At 48.0% G+C, this 23,968-nt stretch overlaps 1 long non-coding RNA gene across 1 annotated transcript in view; it reads left to right on the forward strand.

The window, feature by feature from the left end:
* Positions 1 to 12,787: 12,787 nt before the first annotated feature.
* LOC141418478 (uncharacterized) overlaps positions 12,788 to 23,968 on the forward strand; it is a 252,157-nt gene continuing 240,976 nt past the window's right edge. Inside the window, exons 1-2 of the long non-coding RNA XR_012443119.1 lie at positions 12,788 to 12,865; positions 13,035 to 13,114. This is a non-coding gene — a long non-coding RNA (uncharacterized lncRNA). The remainder of the gene's footprint in view (positions 12,866 to 13,034; positions 13,115 to 23,968) is intronic.

A 23,968-nucleotide genomic window follows, 5' to 3' on the forward strand; every position in this document is an offset into this window, starting at 1 on the left:
GCTCGACTCAGGTGACACTGATGGGATGCTGGGGTCACATGGGAGATTCACACGGAGCAGGTGGAGCCCTGAGCAAAGTGGGTGGGGCAAGGAGCACAGGCAGAGCCACGGTGACACACAGCCATGGGGACACAGGGACTGTGAGGATGATGCAAATGGAAAGCACAGGCCCCAGGCACAGGAAGCCTGTCACTCGGCTCAGACTTGCTTTCTCAGCAGGAGAATGTGTTCTGCTCCTAGAGAAGCCAGAAAGACAAAGCCTTATGTGAAATCGCCCGGGTTTGAAGTGTTGATGATGTTGTTTCTAAAACTACTACACACTGTTGGCCACACAGAACACACGTGCAGAATGGTCAATCTTGTAGGTCACCGGTTTTTAGGAGATGCACAGTACCCCTCAGGAGCTGTGCTTGTCCTGGAGGAAGAAGCCCAGGTAGCTAGGGGGAAGGTCATGCAGATACCAAGTGTCAGGTAGCCGCCTTGGGATATGGAGGGCAGAGGATGGGGCTGTGTTGGCATTGTGGCTAGTAGCATCCAGGAGTTGGGCTTGCGGTAAGAGCAAGCTAATGCCTGCATATGGGAAGGCACAAATGGGCCTGCGGTGTCTGCCTCCTCAGTGCATGGCCCATCACTGGGTAGGGGACACGTCAGAAGCAGACAGTGGCCTCTGGTTGGCAGAAACTTGGGCTGTGAGGGCTCAGCAGAGTTCAGGTCCTGCCTGGGGCAGATGAGAGAATGTAATTCTTAGTCTTCTGGATGGGATGCTGAGCTGAGCCTGCAGAGACAGAGAGACAACAAGGCGGAGGGTCTTTGTGCCACCCCAACACAGAGGCTCAGTTTGCAGGATCCCTGGCTCTCTCGTGGGTTTGCATTGTTGCTGCTCGGGAAGGTGCTGTGCCATCTGGGATGGGCAGAGACATAATCCATACCTCTGAGTGTGTCTAACTCTTATTCCAAGTGGACACCCAGAAACATCACTTTTAAATGTTAATGATGCTTTTTATTGATGCGGTGTAAAGGTTAAGAGCTTGTGAAAGACAACCAAATGCCAGTGTGCTCCGTCCAGTGCCAAGTGCTGCCATTAAGTCGCAGCCTGTCCCCACTGCTAGCAACAGGTCCCCCAGGCATCAGTGGAGTTTCGGGGGCCGTCCCCAGTCCATCTGAAAGCTGGGCTTAGCCTGTTGCATGTAGTTTCCTGTTTTTTCTGGCGTTCTCAGGACAGAACTGTGCTCCTCTAATAACATTCATGTTACTGGAGGATTTTGAATGAGGCAAAAATTATGTAAAACATTTTTCTTGAGGCATTAAAAACACCAACTTTCTATGGTGGCAAGTTCTTGGAAAAGGCTGTTGCTTGCATATTTTACCACTTAGAGTGGCCATATAGGACTGGAGGTGAGGCTTAAGCAGTGGAGTGCCTGCTTGCCAGGCAAGAAGCCCTGAGTTCAAACCCCAGAGCCTCCCCCACACAAAAATAAAATGGCCATATAAATATAAACCAAGGCCAGGAGTGGTGGTACGTGCCTGTAATCCCAGCTACGTGGGAGGTGGAGGTAGAAACATCATGGTCTAGCTGGTGCTGGAGGCTCACGCCTGTAATCCTAGCTACTCAGGAGGCACAGATCAGGAGGATCAAGGTTCAAAGCCAGCCCGGGCAAATAAATAGTTTGTGAGACCCTATCTCGAAAAACCCCATCACAAAAAAGGTCTGATGGAGTGGCTCAAGCAGTAAGAACACCTGCCTAGCAAGCATGAGGCCCTGAGTTCAAATCCCACAGCTGCAAAAAAAAAAAAAAAATCATGGTCTGAGTCCAGCCTGGGCAAAGTTAGCAAGAGACCCCATCTTGCTAACAAAAGCAAAAGGACTGTTGGCATGGCTCTGGTGGTAGAGTGCCTGCCAGGCAATGAGGATGCCTTTAGTTCAGTCTGTGATACTGCAAAACAAAACAAAACGACCCTGAGAACCTCAGTGAGGGCATCCAAAGAGCTTCAGGGCAGAACCATTGCAAGGCCATGGCTTCATCTCGGTCTTCTTAGTTCTGCGCTTTGGGTTTTGTCCACCGTCAGCCAGGGTGGAAAGTGGAGGTGGCTGGCTGCAGGTGACATGAGAGCATGGTACAGCGCAGGCTGGAAGAGTCTGAAGCCTCACTGTGGGGGAGGAAGACTCATGGAATACGGTGAAAGTCGACATTGACGTCCCTGGATGAAGGCACAGGCAGGAGTTGCAGCCTCTGGTGAGTTACTGGGCACTGGGTACCACCAGGCCCTTCACGGTCCTCCCTGGACTCTGACCGTCAGGAACGGGTGCACTCTTAGTCCCATTTTAGAAAAGGGGGAACAAAGCTGTAGAGGTCTTGCAGCTTGCAGAGCAGGGATTTGAACCCAGACCCAAGAGTTCCTCACCTGTAATCCCAGCTACGCTGGAGACAGAGGTGGGGAGATTATGGTCTGAGTCTGGCCTCTGAGACCCTGTTCTGAAAATGCCTAAAAAAAAAGGACGGGGGTGTGTATCAAGTGGTGGAGTGCTTGCCTGGCAAGCACAAGGCTGAGTTCCAAACCTCAACACCACTAAAAAACAAAACAAAACAAAAACAAAAGAAAGCTCTCAACCACTGTGTTCACTGCTTCTAAGAAAGGGACAGTGGAGCCACATGCCAACCTGTCTGGGGACAACTCAGAGGTTTAGAAAATGAGTGTTGAGTGCCAGCCATGTGGGTACCAGATGCCATAGTTATAAATGCACGAAAGGCTCAGTGATGCATGGCCCTCTGTGCAGTGAAGGGCAGGCCAGGGTGGTACAGGTGACAGGGGTCTGTCACTGTCCCATCAGCTTCACTTCTGGAATCAGAGTCATATGACTAAAGACTTCACTAGGCAGGAGTCCCCTCCCTAAGGGCTGGGACAAGTCAAGAGAAGAGTTGGGGGGATTCAGGGCATAGTCGCTTGGTGGCTGAGCTCGCTGGGGTGAGGGCTGTGTTTCTAGCCCTCTGTCCATGGTGGGAGCTTGCATGGAAGGTTGCCAGCCTCAGAGTGACCCCCACTATCCACACCGCCCTGTGCGTGGTCCTCCCTCACTGAATCAGCACTGGCTCAATGGGATGTGGCAGAGGGAGTGATGGATGATGGATGACTTCTCAGGCTAGGCTGTAAAGCTATTACATGCTGCAGGTTGGTTCTGGGGAAGCCAAGTGTCTTATGATGTCCCATGGGGAGAGAGAGGCCCTGGCCAGCAGCCAGTGTGGCTTCCCAGCCACATGAAGGTGTCACCTTGGAAGCAGACCCTGCAACGCAGGCCACGTCCTCTGACAGCCACAGCTCCCACCGACGTGACTGCTACACATGAGCGATCCCAAGCTGAGCCAGCACTGTCCTGGCGAACCCTTCCCAAATTCTTTTTCTTGTTTGTTTGGTACTGAGGTTTGAACTCGGGGCCTTGTGTTCCTAGGCAGGCAGTTCTTCCGCTTGATGCATGTCCCCAACCCTTTATGTTTTAGGGTCTCATGTTTTTTCCAGGCCACTCTCAGACTGCAATTCTCCTAACAGTACCTCCTGTATAGCTGGGACCACAGACATGTACCACCATGTCCAGCTTACTGATTGACTTGGGGTCTTGAGAACTTTTTGCCTGGGCTGGCCTTGAATGGTGATCCTCCCAATCTTCACCTCCTGAGCAGCTAAGATTACAGGCAGGAGTCAAGGTGTCCGGCTATTATTTTGTTACAACATATCCCATGTTGGCCAAATTCTTGACCCACAGAATATGTGAGTAGGATCTATGATTGCACTAGGCCTGTACATTTTGGGGTAACTAATGCAATATTAACCAGATAGTACTCAGAAAATATCCATCTTGTGAACGGACAGTGAGGGAGAGGCTCCCAACACTCAGAGACATTTCTAGTTGTGTATTACTCAAGCCTCTTGGTTTCAAGTAACAGAAAATCAACTCCAACTAGCTTGAGCAAACAGGGCATTTTCCTGATTATATAATGTACTGAGAAACCTAGGAGTGTCTGGCTTTATGCATAGCCAGATCCAGGGTCAGTATATCCTGGCTCTGCTTCCCTCTTGTGTTGACCTTTCACTTTCCTCCATCAAGGCTTTGAAAGACCACTTTGGTAGAAACAGCTGCGCACATCCTTTAATCCAGCTCTAGGATGCTTTTTGTACTCATCATTACTACCCAGTGGAAGGGCCAGGGCAGCCCTGGGTGCACACCCAGGAATCAGAGACAGCTGAGAGTGGATCCTGGGAAAACTGGTGTCTGGCTTTTGCCAGTTTGTTGTTTCTATGCAAGAGGGTTGCCTGGCAGTGTCAGGCCTCATGGCACCCCAACTTACAAGCCCCTTAGAACTTCCTGCTCGGAGCTGTCAGCCCTGAGAAAGGAAAGGGACAGATGGAGAAACTGCAGAGTTGCTGAGCCTGGCCATGCACGAGCCACCCCCCCCCGCCCCCCTGCCCCCCCCCCCCCCCCGCAATGTGACGCACAGCTTTTGTGACCAGGGCCGCTGAACTACCCAAAGGTTAATCTGGCCCCATGTGGGCAAAACCACAGAAGCCAGTGCCCATTCCTGGCCAAAGCCACTCACCATTTTTTTTGCTTTGTCTTTTCATTAGCAGATGACCAGGCGCATATGACCGTGACCTTGATGGGCCTAGAAAAGGAGCAAGTAATTTTTCTGTTGGCTGATTGGGTGTGGGATCAGGAGACTCCTTACCAGTCCTGGAACTTGGGGGTGGGGTGGGGAAGTGTGAGATGCCTCTCTTCTGTCCCCCTTTTCAGTGGGGGCAGGTGTTTAGACTCCCATCTTGCTTAGGTCACATTTTAGTTGCACCCCTGTCTTGCCTTATACCTGGGGTTGGTTAAGACACTGCTGATTTTCATATTCTTTTGCATGAGTGATGTCTTGCTGTTTTGCTTTGGGGAATTTGAAATGTTTGTAACAGAAACTGAATGCATGGGAACAATTGGTCCCCAGATCTGCCTGACAGCACCGTCCCTCCCAGTCTGGGCTCTGCAGGGGAGGCACTAGCAGGAGGAGGGAAGCTGGCAGCTGCTGTGTCTTCATCCACATTCTGCTCAGGAACTGGTAGCAAGCACACTTACAGGGGCCATCCCGTCAGACCTGGATCTGCCTCCTCCTTCCTGTTTGTGGACTGCGGTGCACAGGAAGATGGAGAAAGAACATTTTGCTGTCTACTAAAAATGCCTCTTCCTTTGCATAATTGCAAAAGCACCTCACGAAATGCAGAAGCAATATTCAGCGTGCACATGTGTTATGAGAAGCTAAGATGGCAGAGATGGTTCTCACAGACCTGGCTACCTGGGTGATATCAAAGGCAGGTTGGAATAGCTCAGGGGTTAGCAAACTGCAGCTCTCGAGCCACATCTGGCCCACCGCTGCTTTTATAAATAAAGTGTTGGGGAAACACAACCATGCCCATCCATTCACGTGTTGTTAACAACCACTTTTGCCCCACAGTGGCAGAGGGGAGAGTTGAACAAACACCATATGGACAGTAAAGGCTAAAATATTTATTATGTGGCCCTGTAAAGAAAGTTTGAGCCAGGTGTGATGGCGGACTCCTGTAATCCCAGCACTCAGGAGGCTAAGGCAGGAATTAGAGGCCAGTCTGGATAATAGAGGAAGACCCATCTCAAAACAAGAACAAAAAGTTTGCACTAGTCTAGGGGATGTTTTGTAAAGTTTAGTTTTGGGGGACACATTGAGTCAACAAGTATTAATTGAGTATCTACCCTGAGCCAAGCCCTGCTTGGTATGAGGGGGATTTAGTAACAAGAAAGACAATGAAACCTAATGCTGAGAGAGAGAGAGCACACCCATTAGTATTTCTTGGGTATTGACAAGTCTTATGAGAAGAAGAAACAGAACAAGGTGATGTGATGAGAAGCAACTGGTGTCAGATGGGCTGTCCAAGGAGGTGGCATTTGGGTGGAAGCCTGAAAAAAGGAAGGGGACAAAAAGATCTGCAGGAAGAGTTGCCCAGACAGAGCAGAGCGGCAGTTTTTATGAGACTCTGAGGAGGAAGTGAGCTTCATGAGTTGGGGGCAGGGGTGGAGTGGGGAGCAAAGGCCAGCAGGGCCACAGCAGAGGCGAGGAAGATGGGTGGGGCCAGTTTGCCAGGCGCCCTGGACCGGAGTTTGTATTTTATTCTAATTGCAGTGGAAGCCATCTGAGGTCTGCTGGACTGTACAGAATGATCTGTGTATATTTTTAAATAATTTTCTTAAATATTTTGGGGAGACTGATTTTTTGGGGAACAGGAGTGCATGCAGGGAGATCATCGAGGAAAATGCCGGTCAGTCTGGGCAAGAGATAACAATGGCTTGGATTGGGGTAGCAGATAAAAATGGCGGTGGTGGTCAGGTTGGGGCTGTAACTCAGAACAGAAAGGCCTCTCTCACTGATTTGGGAGAGGAACCAATGATAAATCAGTCTTAGCCAGGTGTGGTGCCTCACTCCTGCAATCCTAGCTACTTGGGAGGCTGAGATCAGGAGGATCATGGTTTGAGGCCAACCCAGGCAATTAGTTCATGAGACCCCCCCATCTTCAAAATAACCAGAGCAAAATGGACTAGTGGCTCAAGTGGTAGTAGAGTGCCTGCTCTTCAAGTGCAAAGCCCAGAGTTCAAACCCCAGTCCCATCAAAAAAAAAAAAAAAAACAACAGTCATATATTTCTGGCATGAGCAACTGAAATGGTTGGGAAAATCAAGCATTCTCTTTTGGCCACCATAAGTTTGAGATGTTTATCAGACACCCATGTGGTGCTGGGCCCAAAGTCCAGATGAGAAATCAAGGCTGGGGAGGAGATGTGGTCAGCCATGCATGTTTTTAGGTGGTAGATGAAGCCATGGGATTGAATGCTAGGTATCCTTATGAAGACTGACAAGAGGAGAGGGCTGGGGACCCGGCCCTGGGATGATTCAGCCTTCAGAGGATGGCAGAGACGGAGGACCTTCCAGGGACCGAGAAGCGGCCGTGAGGTAGGGAAGCCGTGGTAAGGGTGGGCAGGTGAATAGTTAATGCTCGCCAATACATTGATGGATGGCTGGAGGGAGGGATGAGGAAATTCCACTTACTAATGCTGCTGGTCACAAACCATCTATGTGACTCTGGAGACCATGTCACCAACTCACACTAGTCCTCTGTTAAGTTAAACCATAGGAAGCTGCCCTTTTACAGGTCAAAAATAGTTTAAATAACCAAGCACCAAGCATATACCCTGAAATTAAACAAGTCAGTGATGGTGAGAGCCAGATTTCTCTGACAAAGGGGAGAAGGCTAGGATAAGCCACTTGGTGATGGCCGGAGAAGGAGCCATTAGTACAGACACAGGTTTGGCTTAACGTCCACACAGATGGTTACATGAAGAAATGTGTGTTGATATGTGTGTACTGCAGGTTAGAAACAGGTATCACCTTGCTTTGTCCGCCGAGAGGGCCTAGAATCAGGGGCAGCCCCTTCACCACTAACATCTAGTACCCAAGTGTCCATCTCAAGTGGGAACCAGACTTCTGGAGAAATGACCATTGGAAGACAAAGGCAGGAAATACGTAAGATGAGCCTGAGTGTCTTGTAGTTCCAGAAGGTAAAGAAGGGTTAACAAAGCAACAAAAATGCCACAGGGCTGGGGGTGACTCAGAAGGACACAGGAGCCAACTGAAAGTGTTCAAATGGTCAAAGCTGAACAACTGGAGTAACAAGATGGTATTGGATCAGACCAAAATAAATACCCATGATCCTATCTGCTAGAGGTGGCTGAGGAAAAAAAAAATAGGAAGAATTCCCTGTGCAGAGAAATTCTCACTAACCCTCGGAGATCCCCCAACAAGGAGGCGAGCACAGTGGCCCCTTCTTAAGTGTGGGCTGTGCACAGCAGTTTTCTTCCAAAGAGCACAGGGTAAAGAAAAGTGGCAGTCACTTTACAGGGGAACCTGACAGTCATGACCTCCATGGTCTTCCTCCTCGAAACAAACTCATCCAGGCTAATTATGGGAAAAACATCAGAGATATCCCAGCCTCAGACAGTCCTCGAAACACCTGACAAACCCTCCTCAGAATTCTCAAGTGCTGTCCTGGCTAAGGTCTTGGGGCAGAAAAAAGACATTTAGTAAAAGCTAAGGAAATCTGAATAAATCCCAGACTGTAGTTGGTAATACTGTGTCAGTATCTAGAGCATGTGGGAACTCTGCATTATCCACCATTTTTAAAAACTGTTCTAAAGTAAAAGTTTAGACATTTATTTATTATTATTTTGGCAGTTCTGGGGTTTGAACTCAGGGTCTTATGCTTGCTAGGCAGGTTCTGTACCACTCGAGTCACACCCCTGGCCCTTCTTTTAGTTATTTTTCAGGTTGGATCTCATGTTTTTGCGATGGCCAGCCTTGGACCACAACCTTCTGACTTATGCCTCCTGTGTAGCTGAGATTACAGGAGTGAACCCTAACACCCAACTTGTTTGCTGAGATGGTGTCTTGTTAACATTTTGTCCAGGCTGGCCTTAAATTATGATCCTCCTGATCTCTGCCTCCTGAGTAGCTGGGATTACAGTTGAGTACCACCACACAGAGTTTTATGCCCTGTGGCCATAAAATAGCTCAGCATATAGACTGTACTCATTGGCGAAAAAGCCAAGGAATGGTTAAGCAGGGCTTGGTATCCTATAGTCCATGGCCCAAATCCAGTTAGCTTCCTGTTTTTGTCAATAAAGTTTTATTGGAAAACAGCTTCACCCGTTCACTTATGTGTCATTGATTGCTACTTTTAACCAACAATGGCAGAGTTGAGTAGTGACAACAGACATCGTATGTCCTGTAAAGCATTCACTGCTGGGCTCCTCACTGACCGAGTTTGCAGAGCCCTGACGGAGGGGGTGAGGGTCTGTCTTTCCTGCACCATTGGCAGGAAGGGACAGAAATCCTCATCCACAGCCATGTTGATTTTAGACCACAGAGCACAGCTGCATGAAGCCCGTGACTTGCTTCTTAGCACTGAAGTGAGTTATTACTATCGAATGTTTACAACTCACGCATGCTGGATTATTCATTTTCATTTCTACTGTCCCTCGTCACAGGTGCTCGTTCAAGGGTCAGGGATGAAGGTCTTCACTTGCTCTCTGATACCTCAGAGGAAATTGATTCTGCAAAATGCACCTCTCTCTGCAAAGAGCACCTCCCAACCTGACTGGAGATCAAACGTCACTTGTTTTCTGTCCCTTTCATTCCCCTCTGAACATGAGAATATCTCGATCTTGTGTCACCAAGGGACCCTGACATCTCTTGGAAGCAGGCTTTTTTTTAGCTTTCTCTCCTTTTCATCTCTTTCAAGACAGTGAGGGAGGCAGAGGGGAAAACAATTCCTGACTTTGGAGCTAGACAGACCTGAGTGAGAATCTTGCCAATGTAACTTCGGGAGGGTTGTCGGTTGTCCTTCAGTCTCAGGCTACCCACAGGGAAATGAGGACCATGCCAGCATGACAGAACCATGCTAACATTATGGGAAACTCAAACAGAGACACGGGACTCTGAGGTGAAAAAGCAACGTTTACTGTGCCGGCACAGACCCAGCAGACTCGTGTCCAAAGGCTGAGCCCCGAGAACAAAGGGCTCTCACCCTATATCCCCTTGCAAGCAGGTGACAGAGGCAATAAAATTAAACAAGGTTTTTTATATGGTTCCATGCAGTGCTATTGGCTACTTCAGCCTAGTGCTAAGTGCTCTTCCACCCCCGGTGCTGCGTGACCTTCTTCACCTTTGAATTCTTTAGGTTCTAGCTCTGCTATGCCGTCCTTACCCCCTGCTACTTTCTCAGGACTCTGTGTCTCTTCTGGTCCTCCTCCCTGCCTCAGTAAGAATTCCATGAAATGCCTCACAGGGAAATGGATCTAGGACCTGGGTCATGGCACACTTCCTGGCAGGTCTAGGGTGGAGGTCTTATTGTCACAGTTGGTCACAGTGTTGGGCTGATAGCTCAGAGCTCGTGTCACATGAAGGGCTCAGTATTTTGAAAATCATCCCTAGGAAGAGAGAGAGGGGTCATGTCTACACAGATGCAGTCACCTCCAGATCCCTGCCTGGGCCACCTGGACTTGGCTAGCACCCCTGTCCCCAGGTGCTGTGAGTGCTGGCTGCTAAGACTTCCCAGCTGTCCCCTTCCCTGGACAATACCCTTGGAGGGGATCCCATGCCACACGGAGTGCATGTGTGTGATGTGTGAACTCAGCTAGTTGTGTGTTCATGCATTTGTGTGTGTGTGTGTGCACGTGTGCAAGAGGAGTCTGCAAGCCCCACCTATGGCCAAGTGCCCCTGCCTGGGCTAGCCCTGCTCCTCTGCCGCTCTGGGTCTCTCAGGTAACGGGATGGCCTGTGCATCACAACACTGGCCTCCCCTGGCATATTGAGCCACTTGCTCTCTTGAGCATGTTTTGGCCTCTGCTGGCGTTAAGGGCCTGCCAGCAATGTCATCTGCTTTGGGAAATGTTCCCGCCTGGGCATAGCCTTCATGGAGCACTGCCTGTTGCTCTGTGACTTCTCAGACCAGCCCAGCCTGATTTATGTGGATTCCCGGATGGAGCTGTATCTTGGGAAAGACTGGCTAGGGTGTCGACCTGGTTTCTGGACTGCGTTCTTCTCACTAAGATGGGAAGGACTCTGAGTCCATCCTAAGCCTGCCTAGTGGACAGCTAGCCTCCCCCTGGGTTTGCCCAGGCTGAGAGGAACACATTAAAATTTGGAGCAGGGTTGTATCAGTTAGTGCTCTTGCCTGTGAGAGTTAGAAAGGCAGTTCAGCTTGAGGCGGATATCTCAGCATCCAAGGCAGGGCAGGGAGGCAGCTGGCCTCAGGAACACTTGAACCATGAGCTGGGCCCTGTCTCCTCCTAGGTACAGTGCTAAGAGCTTTGTAGAATTTTCTCATGTGATTCTCAAAGCAAATGGATGAAGAAAAAGAGGGTCAGAGTAGTTAAGCACCTTCCCAGGGATAACCAAGGTCATTGCTGGGACTGGAACTCAGGTCTCTAACCTCTGTATCCCAGCCACCCCAGCCCGGTGTAAGTGTATCAGCCAGGGATGGCTACATGGCTTCTGCTGGAACAAATAGCCCCGACCTAGTGCCCGCTCCCCCACAAACATGCACAATAGGGGTTTATTTCTTGCTCATGGTACCGTTTGGGATGTCTCTGCTGAACCCTAGGGGTGAGGGTCATTCCTGTGCAGGTGGATGGCATCTCTGCCATCTTCACCATGTGCCATCCCCCCAGGGTCAGAGTTTGGTGGAACACGTGTGGTAGGACTTTACCCGACAGAACAGGAAGTGACACATTGCTTCCATCCTTATTCCATTGACTTGAACCTGGTACCGAGGCTCTGCCTACATGCAAGGGCTTCAGGGAAACCTGGCTCTGCTGTGTGTAGAAGGAAGGACTGAACTCGATGGTCAGCCAATGGACTCCCCTGCTCCTTAGTGTTTTCCTTTTGCCTTTCTCTCCTAGTCCTCGTTTGTAGGAAGTTTTCCTTCTTGGAGCCGTACCATATATTCTAGCCTTTATTTGACTTCTTTCATTTATCACAATCCCTTTCTTGTGTCTCAGTTGAGTTTTTGTAATGATTTGGTTATAGACTGTGGTATATAATAAAACAGTAAATGTGTGTGTTTTGGTGGTGCTGGGGTTTGAACTCAGGGCCTTACACTTGCTAGGCAGGCACTCTACCACTTGAGCCACACACCCAGTCCTTTTTTGCTTTAGTTATTTTTCAGATAAGGTTTTGAGCTTTTACCCCAGGCTGGCCTTGGACCATGACCTTCCTACTTACAGCTTCCTAAGTAGCTGGGATTACAGGTGCACACCACCACACCCACCTTTTTTTTGAGATAGGCTCTCACTAACTTTTCCCTGGGCTGGTCTTGAACCACAGTCCTCCCATCTCAGACTTTCTCATAGCTGAATGCAAAAACCAAAACCAAAACAAAAAACAGAAAACAAAAAAAACCCCTTGCTTCTGTTAAATTACTTCTTCAAATTGCTCAGGAGTTGATAAACCCAGGCTAATGAGAGAACGTTTGAACTTTTGCTGCTTCTAACTTTATTATTTTCCAAAGGCTCATAGCCGCCAACAGACATGCATGGTGTTACCAGCAGTGGGTGCTATAGTTTTAAAAAATAGCTTAGTTGTAAACCAGTTCCTTAATTTATTATGACAGCCTTTCTCCAGTCTCAGCCCGAGAGACAGGAAGTGTTTGTATGTGTATGTCTGCCCTAAGTCACATCTATCTGGTACAATTTGTCTGTGCCTGGGAGGCAGGGTGGAGAAATAATTTATTCACTCAACAAACATTTGGGAAATACCTGCTATGTGCCAGGCAGTGGTTTAGGTCCTGTGTATACGGTGAAGAAAGAAAGACCAATTCTTTACTCTAGTGGAAGCTTGCTTTCCCATGGGAAATTGTGATCACCTAGTGACATGTGCCCAGGGGAAAAGAGGACTGGTGATGGGATGGTGACTGGGGAGCTGCTCTAGTTTACCTGGGTTTGGGGTGCCTTTCTGAGAATGCAACTTTCAAGCCTGAAACCTTTGTGACAAGAGGGGCTGGCATCTGAGTAGAAGAGGGAAGCGCATCCAGAGGGAGGGAACAGCATACACAGAGACCCCGAGGAAGCAATAAAAACAGGGTGGGGTTTAAGCAGTGGCAAGCAGGACATTTGGCAGGAAGACAGTGATGAGGCCAGGGAAGTAGGAGAGGCCAGTGACACCACACAGGACTTTGGCAGCTGGGGGAAGTCCTAGGAGAGCTTGAAGCCAGGGAAACTATCTGTCTTTTTAGCAAGATGGCTGTGGGTGCCAGGTGGGGAGAAAAAAGCTTCCTGCACAGGGCTGGAGTGGAGTGCCTTAGGTCTTGGGAGCACCCATAGTGTCTGTTGTAATCACTCAGTTCTTCAGGTGGAGTGGGAAGCAGCCTTCATGCATCTGCGTGGCTATGGCTGTGTTCGAATAAAACTTTATTTATACAATAGGTGCTGGCTGGCTGTGGCCCGAGGGTCATCATTTGTCAACTTCTGCTGTAGGAGATGAAGAGCTCAAACAGGGAGACCAGGTGTGTGGGGAGGGGTGGTCACAGGGTTAATGTGGGGGGTGGGGGTGGCAGAGGTGGGTGGGGGACATGGGGGGGTGCTTTGGCAGTTGGGTCAATGTGAACAGCTCTGCAGGGAGCCCCTCTGTCCCTCCGTGGAGACTTCCAGAGTGGTAAAGTTTCCACAGTACAGTCTTTCGGGGACTGGGTATGAGTCAAGCCTGTCTGTCAGGTGCTTGAAATCTGCTCTATAACTTGTCAGAGTCATGCAACTCACGGCTGTGTGAGGAGGTCAGGGCTTGATGCCAGGAACCCTGACTCAGGTGTTCTGGTCACTGCCACAATGCTACCCCAGAGCCTGGCTTCTCTAAGACACTGTCACCCACCCAGCTCCATTGAATGCTCTGATGTCCTGCCCAGGACCCCTGCCAGTGGAGGGTGAAGCCTCTGAGGGGTCTCCTAGGATGGGGTCTTGCCACCTCTCCAAGTCTCCCCTTCTTTCTCCAGATAAGTGATGTTAAAACATAAGGATAGTAGGGACTAGACAGCCCTGAGTCCCACCACTTCCTGGTAATCATGGCCAGGTCACTGTCTCTGTGTGCATTTTTTTGCGGGGGGAGGGCAGCACTGGGGTTTGAACTCAAGGCCTCATGTTTGCTAGGCAAGGTGCTCTTATCACTTGAGCCACTCCACAGTCCTTCACTGTTGTCTCTGAGTCTCAGTTTCCTCCTCTGCAATCGTGAGTCAACAGAGAGCCCCACCTGCTGGGGGGATGGGTTCCAGCACTACCCACCTCCTGACCAGTACCAGGCACACACTAGGTGCTCAGTAATGAAAGGTACACGATTTGAGGTACGTCCCCAGTGGTGCTCAGGGGAAGCTTGGCAGTCGGGATCATTGCTTCCTCCACAGCTGCTTAAGGAGCATTTGGGGAAGCAGCCGGGACCAGCTCTGTCATGGAGATGAAGGTGACAGAACGTTCATCCAAGCGTGGGATGGTCTGCATGTTTAAGCTGGCCATGCTGGGGGTGCCAGCACCACCTAACCTCAGCCTTACTGAATGCGTTTCTCTGGGATGGGGCTCTGGAAGCTTCTAGGAGAGATTCTTGTGCACAGAAGACTTGGAGCTCTCTCTGTCCCAGTCTTTCAGCCTGAATCAAATCACGAAGCTGTGGGATGGAGCAAGTCCTCTGTGCAAAGCTTCATTGGTCTGACCCAGCCCAGCATTTATCATGTCGTTCTCTCGATCTTGGTGAATGGCTTTGACAAAAAGGACCATTGCTTCAGTTGGTCAGGGACCAGGCACTTCATCTGTCCCATGTGTCCGATCCAGAAGCTTGCTCATTCCTCAAGTGCCTTCCTCCAGCGCTGAAGCCATCCATTGCTGGGGACACAGTGAAATGACACCTCCTTACAGACAGTGGGCTGTTTGGATACCGTGTGAGGCTGGTGGCGTGAGAGTCTTCAGAGATCGTTCTTCTGTGGGAGGAGGCATGAATGACCCGTCACGGACCTGTGTAAGAAGAGGTTGGATGCACCCCTGGTCGGGGGGTACCCCAGGAATCAGGCATCCCATGTGGGCTCAGTCTGGATGATCTGAAAGTCCCTGTTAATATTCGTGGCTGTCTCTGCCTCTCCTCCTCCTGCCCCTGCCTGTTCATCACCATAATCTCTGTGCAGCCCAGGGCTCAGAAGGGACAATGAATGCCCACCATGGTGGAATGTGAAGACCTTGGAGTTTGGGATTATGCCCCACTGTGCTAAGTGACTCCAGTGTCCTCCCAATAGCTATGTGATCTTGGACCAATAGCAGACACTCATGTCCTGCAAGCCAGTTTGACATCATGCTGGTAATTTGAAACTGGCCATCTGGGGAGTAGTTGCACCAGAGGAATCAGCAAACATTACAAATCAAAATCAAGGTTGCCCCACCCCTACCTGGAGAACCAGATGTTAAACATTTACCAGCACAGCAGTGCTCTGGCCTTTATTGGATTAGGAAGTTTTGGCCAGCTTCTGACTGCTGGCAGATGCCTCTTCTTGTGTGAGGCTTTCTCCAAAGCCATGGATGATACTCTACCTTTGAACTTGAATCCTCTGGGAGAGCTCAGCCTGTGTGTGACTTACTGTCCCCAAGTCTCATTTAGAGCTGGGGGCCACACAGCTGGCTGTTGGCGAGATCTCTGTTGAACTTGGCACAGGAGAAGGATGACAATGACCTTGAGTGGAAGCTGGGTCTAACTGAAGTGCCTAGCACAGCTCCCTGGATATGCTCAGAGAACACACGGTGCCTCGCGTGTGAATGCTTAGCAAGTGGTCCTTGCACATGTCCTTCTGGCGCAGGTACACACAAGCCAAAGCAGATTCGATGTCCTTCCAGGTCATGGATACGCAGGCCGAATAGACTCAGTGGCTAATGGAATGAAAGGGGTTGCCATTGACCAGAGCCATGTGGCAAGAATGAGGGACTTACTGTCTCCACACCAAGATGCCTATGTTTCGGTCCATCTGTCCCCTCTGCTGGTACAAGTCCCTCTTTGTAACTTGACTTTATTTTGACCTACAAAAGACCTACTGTAAGGTGGCAGGGAACTTGGAATGAGTAGGAAAGAATGGCTGTTGCAGTCAGTAGACTTTGAGGATTTATTTGACACAGCAGTATGTCACCCTTTCCTGCCAAATAGAGAACTTTCTCTGCATTGTCTGGAATCCTCTTCATACCTTCCAATGTAAGTGTTCCTATCTCCACTGTGGTGAACAGCACTGAGACTCAAAGAGGGTGAATAACCTTCCCAAATTCACCCAGCTGGAAAGGAGTAAATCTAAGAGTCACACCCACTTCTGTCTGGTTGTAGGGCCTGCTGTCTTGCCCCTCCTCCCCATCCTGGGGATCTTGTTATATAAATTAGGATTGAGCGTGGAGGGAGAAGGACGGAGTAGAAATGAATGTGAATTTAGCCCAGCTCCTGACAAAGCTGCGACTGTGAAATGTGACAGATCACATGAACCCTGATTCTCTGCTTGGGATGTTTTCAGACAAGCTTCTACTCAATACTCTGGATGTGTCTTCAAAGCCCACTATGGTATTTCATCCAGCAGACAGAGAAGCATGCTAATGTGTGCTAATGTCCTTTTGTGGGAATCGGTGGGGGGTGCGAGGCCGATGGCTTTTGTGCCTTATTAAAGCTGCATGGGTTCTTCTGAAGGACTGACATTCTACAGCTGGGCCAGATGTCAGAGGACCACAGCTGGAAAGGCCCTTGATCCTTTGCCTCCTGGCTTCTTTAGTGATACTTCCTGGCAAATTTCCCTTGCTGTCAAGTGAAATAAATGCTGTCTCTACAGGCCTTCCTTCTCCTGGAACTGCCCGTGCCCCCCTTCTCATCCCTGCTACTTTGACTCCATAGTGAGGTCCTAACTCCACCTACCTATACTGCCTTGGCTTCCTGGTCACATGTCGTTGGCTCAGAGATTGGCTTGTGACCTAACTGGACCAATCAGAGTCCTTCTCTGGGATTTTGAGTTTGGGAGTCAGAGAGAGTATAAGTCAGTTCTTCTCTATGTTGGAGACTGTGAGAAACGAGGCTCGGGGAGGCTGGGAGCCACATCTCCTGCCAGCAGGTCAGTCATCTGCTGTGAGAAGGAAAATGCTGATGGAGGTAGAGAGGCAGAGCAAGTCCTGTTGGAATTCGGTTATATTTTGCACTTCTGCTCCTCTGATTGCTTGTTCTTTGATGACAGTTGTGGTGATGAGTGCCAACTCTAGAGTCAGACCTGGGTTCAGATTCCAGTTTACTGAAGAGGTGTGTGATGGCAGGTTTTAATCTTCTGTAAAATGGGATAAATAAGATGATTGTGAAGATCAAACAAGATGCCAAGTGCTCGGAATAGCACCTGACAGCCACTGAAAGCCTTGTAAATGTTTGTAACAGCTGTAACAACAGGCTATCATTATGTCTCACAAAGAATAGATTCCTTGGTATCTTTTGGATAAAATGGGCTTTTATCACTTGTAACAAAAAGCAAAAAGAAGCTCTTAAGAGATGAAAGAGTTCTTCAGAAGTTGTGGGACTGTTGGTGGAACCAACTCAATCACTCATAGGATGCAGGATCTCACCATCAAATATGCTCCATCAATGCCTGAGAGTCATGGCTTCCTTTTGGACAGGAAGTGAGGACTTGGTAGTGAGGCCTGGGAAACAGGAAGAGGCGGGGCTTTTGCTTTAGTTCTGGGAAGGAGACAGGTGGTTTCCAGGGTGTTGAGAAGGTAGGGCTGAGAGTCTGGAAGCTGGAAGCAGGGAATAAGAAACAGAGTCCTTGCAGGGCTGAGATGGACAAATGGACAGGGAAATGATGGCACAGAGTGAGGACTAAATGTAGATCTCCTGCGGCCTTTGCTCAGGCTTTGCAATATAAATGTCCTCTTTTTAGGTCTTTATTCTGACTGGAAGCTTCTACTCAACTTTCAGCAGATGGGGTCAGGAGAAGCTACCCCATGGCACCAGATGGGGTCAGGAGAAGCTACCCCATGGCACCAGATGGGTTAGAGGAACCCAATCTTCTCTAAGGGGTTAAGCACAGTTAAGCATGCAATAATGGCACCCTGTTAATTACTGTAAAGAACGTTGATTCAATGTTCATACCTTGGTGTATGTACTCCTCAATTAAAAAAAAATTTTTTTTAACCTTTTGGAACAGACTACTCAATTGCTTGAGTGGCAGTTGTCAGACGCCTTCCATGCCTGGTTGTCTCAAGTGGGGAGTCACCAGCCAGTCAGCCAACCTCTTTTACTCTTTTATTTTTTAAAATTTGTATTTATTTTTTGTACTGAAGGTTATAATAAAGTTTATTAGGAAAAAAATTTAGTAGAACAGGAAAAAAGTGGGGAGAAATGGGAAAAAAGCTCCCCATGCAGGAAATGAGAATAAAAACTCCTTACTTACTGGGAGCCAGTGCTCACGCCTGTAATCCCAGCTACTCAGGAGGCAGAGGTCAGGAGGACACGGTTCAAAGCCAGCCCTGGGCAAATAGTTTGAGAGACCCTGTTTTGAAAACACCCATCACAAAAAAAGGGTGGTGGAGTGGCTCAAGGTGTAGACCGAGTTTAAACCCCAGTACCACCAAAAAAAAAAAGCTCCTCTTTTTTTTTTTTTTTAAACCGGGGTTTAGAACTCAGGGCCTCCTGCTTGCTAGGCAGGTGCTCTACCACCTGACCCCCACCCTAAGCCAAGCTGTTTTGAATACTTCACCCCAGCTGTAAGGACCACGGCTGCTGAGGCCAGACCGAGTCCTGCTGTGGAAGACCCTACTCCAGCCACAACTGCTTCAGACACCTTGCAGGGCTTCAGCCATCCCAAGTCTCATGACCTTGAGATGACCCCACCTGCAGCCACTCCGGAGAGCCCCGCCTCTGGCTGCTGGAACCTTGCAGAGGCTGTCTTCAAAGGAGGAGAACACGCCCCCTAGTGACTGAGCAAAAAGCTTGTGATTGACACATGGGAGGGTACACCTATGCTTGGCTGTGATTGGTCTTGTCATTCTAGAAGTTGTGCTGTGATTGGTACCAGTTACAATTACGTTTGCATACCACACCCCCTTCAGGCTATATAACCAAGCCATTCCGCACACTGTGCTGGCTGGGAACTTCTCTTCTGCGTGGCGTCCCTGGTGTTGCAACCTTGCTGGGCCTTTGTTGCTCAGTAGAGAGTCCTGATGTCCGAAACCTCTGCACCTAGATCTGTAAGTCTCTGGCCTTGGAACTGTAAGCCTTTGGGCCTCAGTCCAGCCCATGGATCCTTGGCACTCAAGGACCCAGAGTCACCAACCCCAAGGAAGCTACCCTGTGCCTGTCCACGATGTGCATCTGGTTTGAGCAAAAGCACCCCAGACAGGCGGTGAGTAGCAGCACCACCATGGAGGACAGAAGAGTCAAGAGAGGGAGAATTGATCCCAAAGTACTGAGCGCCCAAATCCAACTGGGCTTGAAGAAGATCTACTCCTCAGGTGTGATAACCAGTGTGCACTCAACCAATCCCAGCCCGTTTTAGGCCGCTTTGCAACAGAAAGTCTGGTCAATCCCATCTGCTAAATAATCAGGTGAGAGCCAGGCGCCTGCTGATTTAAACATTCAGAACAACCAAATGGAACCTTAGAAGAACAGAAAGTCCCAGGGCTGTGGACTCAGCACATGTTGCCCTGGAGACCCTTCTGGACCCAGGGAGGAGTGTGGGCTGCCCAGATGTGGCTCAGTGGAGAGACAGGGCCAGGCCAGGTGTGGATTCTGCAAACTGACGGGTGGGAATGGCAGAGGCCCCAGGACTCGTGTGGCTTTCCTTGGAGGAAGAACGCTGCTCAGTCCAAGATGACGGATGGGAAGGTGCAGTCGGATCTGAGGGACCCTGAACGCGTTCCTTTATTTGGCAAATACTCATTGAAAAGATGGAGGAAAAGAGAAGGCAAGAAAACCAACAGGTTTTATTGTCCGGTTGGTTTCTGTACTAGCAATAGTTTCATTCGTCAAACACCTCCTAGCGCTATGCACGTCTGTGTTTCTTTCATAAGTGGTGTTAAGTCCTTCCAACCAGGGCCGCCATGTACAGCGGTCTGTACTGGGCACTGCGTGACTTGAGTGGGAGCCATTCACACGGTAATGTATTTGAACAGCGCACCTGCAGTGCACACCATTTGCAACAGTATGGGGCAGGCTGGTCCCAAAGACTGTGAGTTAGATGCTGCTATTGTAGGTATTATCATAGCCCCCGTTTTTAATAAATGAAGGGACAGGCACAGAGAGGGTAGTGAGTTGCCCAAGATCACACAGCTAGTGGGTGGGAGAATTCAGTGAGTCAAATTAACTCCTTGTATCATGCAGCTCTCTGTGAATTCAAGTCCTCTCTAGCATCAGTTGAGAAGTCTCTCACATCTTGGACTTAGAACAAAAGTCCGTGAGCTCCCTGAAGGCAGTCACCCCCCCACGATTGATCTTGTACGCCTGGTTCTTATACAGGTCCTACGCTTATGAACTTAAGGTGGTTGGTTCCGGGGGGCTCCAGGGATACTCGAGAATACAGATACTCAGTGCCTCGTATAAAAAGGGAAGAATTCGAGATTCCAAGATGGCGGCTAGAGGTAGGAAGCAGAAAGCGACCCTCCTATAGTGAAATCTTGGAGAGACGCTGGAGACACACTTTGCAGGCATAATCACCGAGAAAAGGCATAACTTTGACCCCTCCACATCTCCAGCCGGCGCAGAGAATCTCCACTTCACGTTAAACGGAGAACCGAGGAGGCCCCCGGGGCCGCCAGTGGCCGGCGCCCATACGGCTTGGGAAGACGCGGACCAGGTGAGCTTCGCGGTACCGCGGTTCCCCCACAGACAAGCCTGGGCCAGAGCAGCATAGCCCCCTGGACAGACTGACCTCCACCCGGGAAAAAAAGAGAAACTGAGTACTAAGCAATAAGAACAGTTAAGACACGCTGGAAAGAGGGTGGGGCGCCCTGAGCGCTGAAGATTGGGGGAAGGGAATCCTTCCCGGGACTGTAAAGAAACCAGCCGGGCGGGCCGGAGAGGCTCTGGCGGGAGCGGGGCGCGCCAGCAACCAGGAGCGGGGACGCTTGTGAGAGGAGGGAAGACCCACTTCCCACGTGAACTGTAAATAAACACGCAGGCCTGACAACGCGGGGCAGTGTCGCCTTTCCCAGTGCTTGGAAAGGGAAAAGCCTGTAGCAGAGGCCCCCCTCCCCCGCACAGGAGAACTCTGAGCAAACAAAGCCTGTGGGACCAGGTGAGTGCTAAGCTCACCCCAGAGATCTGCATAAATAACGCCGCCAGCTACAGGCGGAGAGCAGCAGGCAGGCAAGCCACAGTTGCAGATACCACTCTCAGAACTGCCTCCAGACGCTTTTTTTTCTTTTTCTCCCTACCTTTGATGAGAGAACAACCGAATTACACCTGCAAGCCGAAAAACTTACTGAAACTGTATTGCATTTGAACTGGGGACACTTGGTGGGGCTTTTTTTTTTTTTTTTTTTCTGTGTGTGTGGGAGTGTAGTTTTGTTCTACTTTATGCATCCCCTTTGATGAGACAACTACAGAACAACATCTGAGGCACCAACTCCAGGACTGGAGATTGAGACGGACATCCAAATTATTAAGACTGAAATTGCATTGCATATAAACTTGGAAGTTTTTTGGTTTTTTGGTTTTTTTTTTTAATTTCCTATTTTCCATTTTATTTTAATTCATTTTTATAAATAGATATTACTTTCATATACTTATTTTTTATTTTTTTTATCTTTGATTTTCAATCCTCTCTCTGTCTCTCTATTGTCTGTTCACCTTACTGTTGATTAGTACACTAACACTCCCTGTTTATACCTTTGAAACTCTCTTGTCTGATACCTTGTTCTGCTTTCTCCCTCTTGTCTGTATATTTGTTTTCCCCTTTTCTTTAACTTCTTGCTTTCCATCTCAGCTCACTCTTCCGTTCTCAATATTACCATTGTTATTATTACAAGCTAGAAAATACTTAATTACACACAGTACAGGGACAGTAACAACACCAAGGACAATGACAGGAAGACAGAAAAAACAAGGAAACCAGTTTCCCCACAGCAAAAAATTAGTACAGGAACCAGAGGGGAATGAAGAGAACAGAAACTCAGAGCCAGACTCCAACAAAATGAAGATAAACTATGCCAAAGGACCCAATGAAGCCTACAAGAATAATTTAAAAGAAGACATACTACAAGTACTCAATGAGAATTTTATAGAGATGATACTGGATAGGGTCAACCAAAATGTACAGGAGACACTCAAGAAATTCCAAGACAATAAAAATAGAGAATTTGAAAAAGCAAAAGAAGAAATAAAGGAAACCATAGAAGCACTGTATAAACACCAAAGTGAAAGAGAGAACACAATGAATAAATGGATAAATGAACTCAGGACAAAAATAGACAACAATAAAGAAGAAAACAGCCAGGATATGGAAAACCTCAGAAAAAAGAACGAAACAGAACTGCAAAACAAAACGGAAAGCCAATCCAGCAGAATAGAACAAACAGAAGACAGAATCTCAGAACTTGAAGATGAAATGGTAATTAAAGGAAAAACCGAAGAACTATTAATTAAACAACTCAAGACCTGTGAAAAGAAAATGCAAGAACTCACTGACTCCATCAAAAGACCAAACTTGAGAATCATGGGCATCGAAGAAGGAGAAGAGGTGCAAGCGAAGGGAATGCGTAATATATTCAACAAAATAATAATGGAAAATTTCCCAAATCTAGAAAAAGATATTCCCATACAAATGCAAGAGGCCTCCAGGACACCAAACAGACCAGATCAAAATAGAACTACTCCACGACATATCATCATTAAAACAACAAGTTCAGAAACTAAGGAAAGAATATTGAAGGCTGCAAGAGAGAAAAAACAAGTAACATACAAAGGTAAACCCATCAAAATCACAGCAGACTTCTCAACAGAAACATTAAAAGCAAGAAGAGCGTGGGGTGAGATCTTCCGGGCACTGAATGAAAATAACTTCAACCCCAGGATACTCTACCCAGCAAAGCTATCATTCAAAATAGATGGAGCAATAAAAGTCTTCCATGATAAGCAGAAACTAAAACAATATGTGACCACAAAGCCACCATTACAAAAGATTCTGCAAGGGATCCTGCACACAGAAAGTGACACCCAACTTAACCATGAAAAGGCAGGCAGCACCAAACCACAGGATAAGAAAAAGCAAGACAGTAGAGAGTAACATCAAGTTAGGTACACACAATCAAACCTTCAAACAACTAAGATAACTAAATGGCAGGAATCACCACATAGCTATCAGTACTAACACTTAATGTCAATGGACTTAATTCACCCATCAAAAGACACCGTTTGACAAAATGGATTAAAAAAGAAGATCCAACAATTTGTTGCTTACAGGAGACTCATCTCACCGACAGAAATAAGCATATGCTTAGGATGAAAGGCTGGAAGAAGATTTACCAAGCTAATGGCCCCCGAAAACAAGCAGGAGTAGCAATACTTATCTCTGACAAAGTAGACTTCAAACCTACATTGATCAAACGAGACAAAGAAGGACATTCCATACTAATAAAAGGGGAAATAGACCAAAAGGAAATAATAATCATCAATCTGTACGCACCCAATGTCAACGCACCCAATTTCATCAAACATACCCTAAAAGACCTAAAAGCATATATAAACGCCAACACAGTGGTTGTGGGAGACTTTAACACTCCATTATCATCAATAGATAGGTCATCCAAACAAAAACTCAATAAAGAAATCCAAGATCTAAAATATGCAATAGATCAAGTGGACCTAGTAGATGTCTATAGAACATTTCATCCAACCTCTACACAATATACATTCTTCTCAGCAGCCCATGGAACCTTCTCCAAAATAGATCATATCCTAGGGCACAAAGCAAGCCTCAGCAAATATAAGAAAATAGAAATAATACCGTGCATACTATCTGACCACAATGCAGTAAAAGTAGAACTCAACAACAAAAGTAAAGACAAAAAACATGCAAACAGCTGGAAACTAAATAACTCATTACTTAATGAAGAATGGATCATCGATGCAATAAAAGAGGAAATTAAAAAGTTCCTAGAAGTCAATGAAAATGAAAACACAACCTACCGGAACCTATGGGACACAGCTAAGGCAGTCTTGAGAGGAAAGTTTATAGCCATGAGTGCATATATTAAAAAGATTGAAAGATCCCAAATCAATGACCTAATGATACATCTCAAACTCCTAGAAAAACAAGAACAAGCAAATCCCAAAACAAATAGAAGGAGAGAAATAATAAAAATAAGAGCTGAAATCAACGAAATAGAAA

This window comes from Castor canadensis, chromosome 17 (genome assembly GCF_047511655.1).
Source record: "Castor canadensis chromosome 17, mCasCan1.hap1v2, whole genome shotgun sequence".
In the NCBI taxonomy this organism is placed as follows: Eukaryota; Metazoa; Chordata; class Mammalia; order Rodentia; family Castoridae; genus Castor; species Castor canadensis.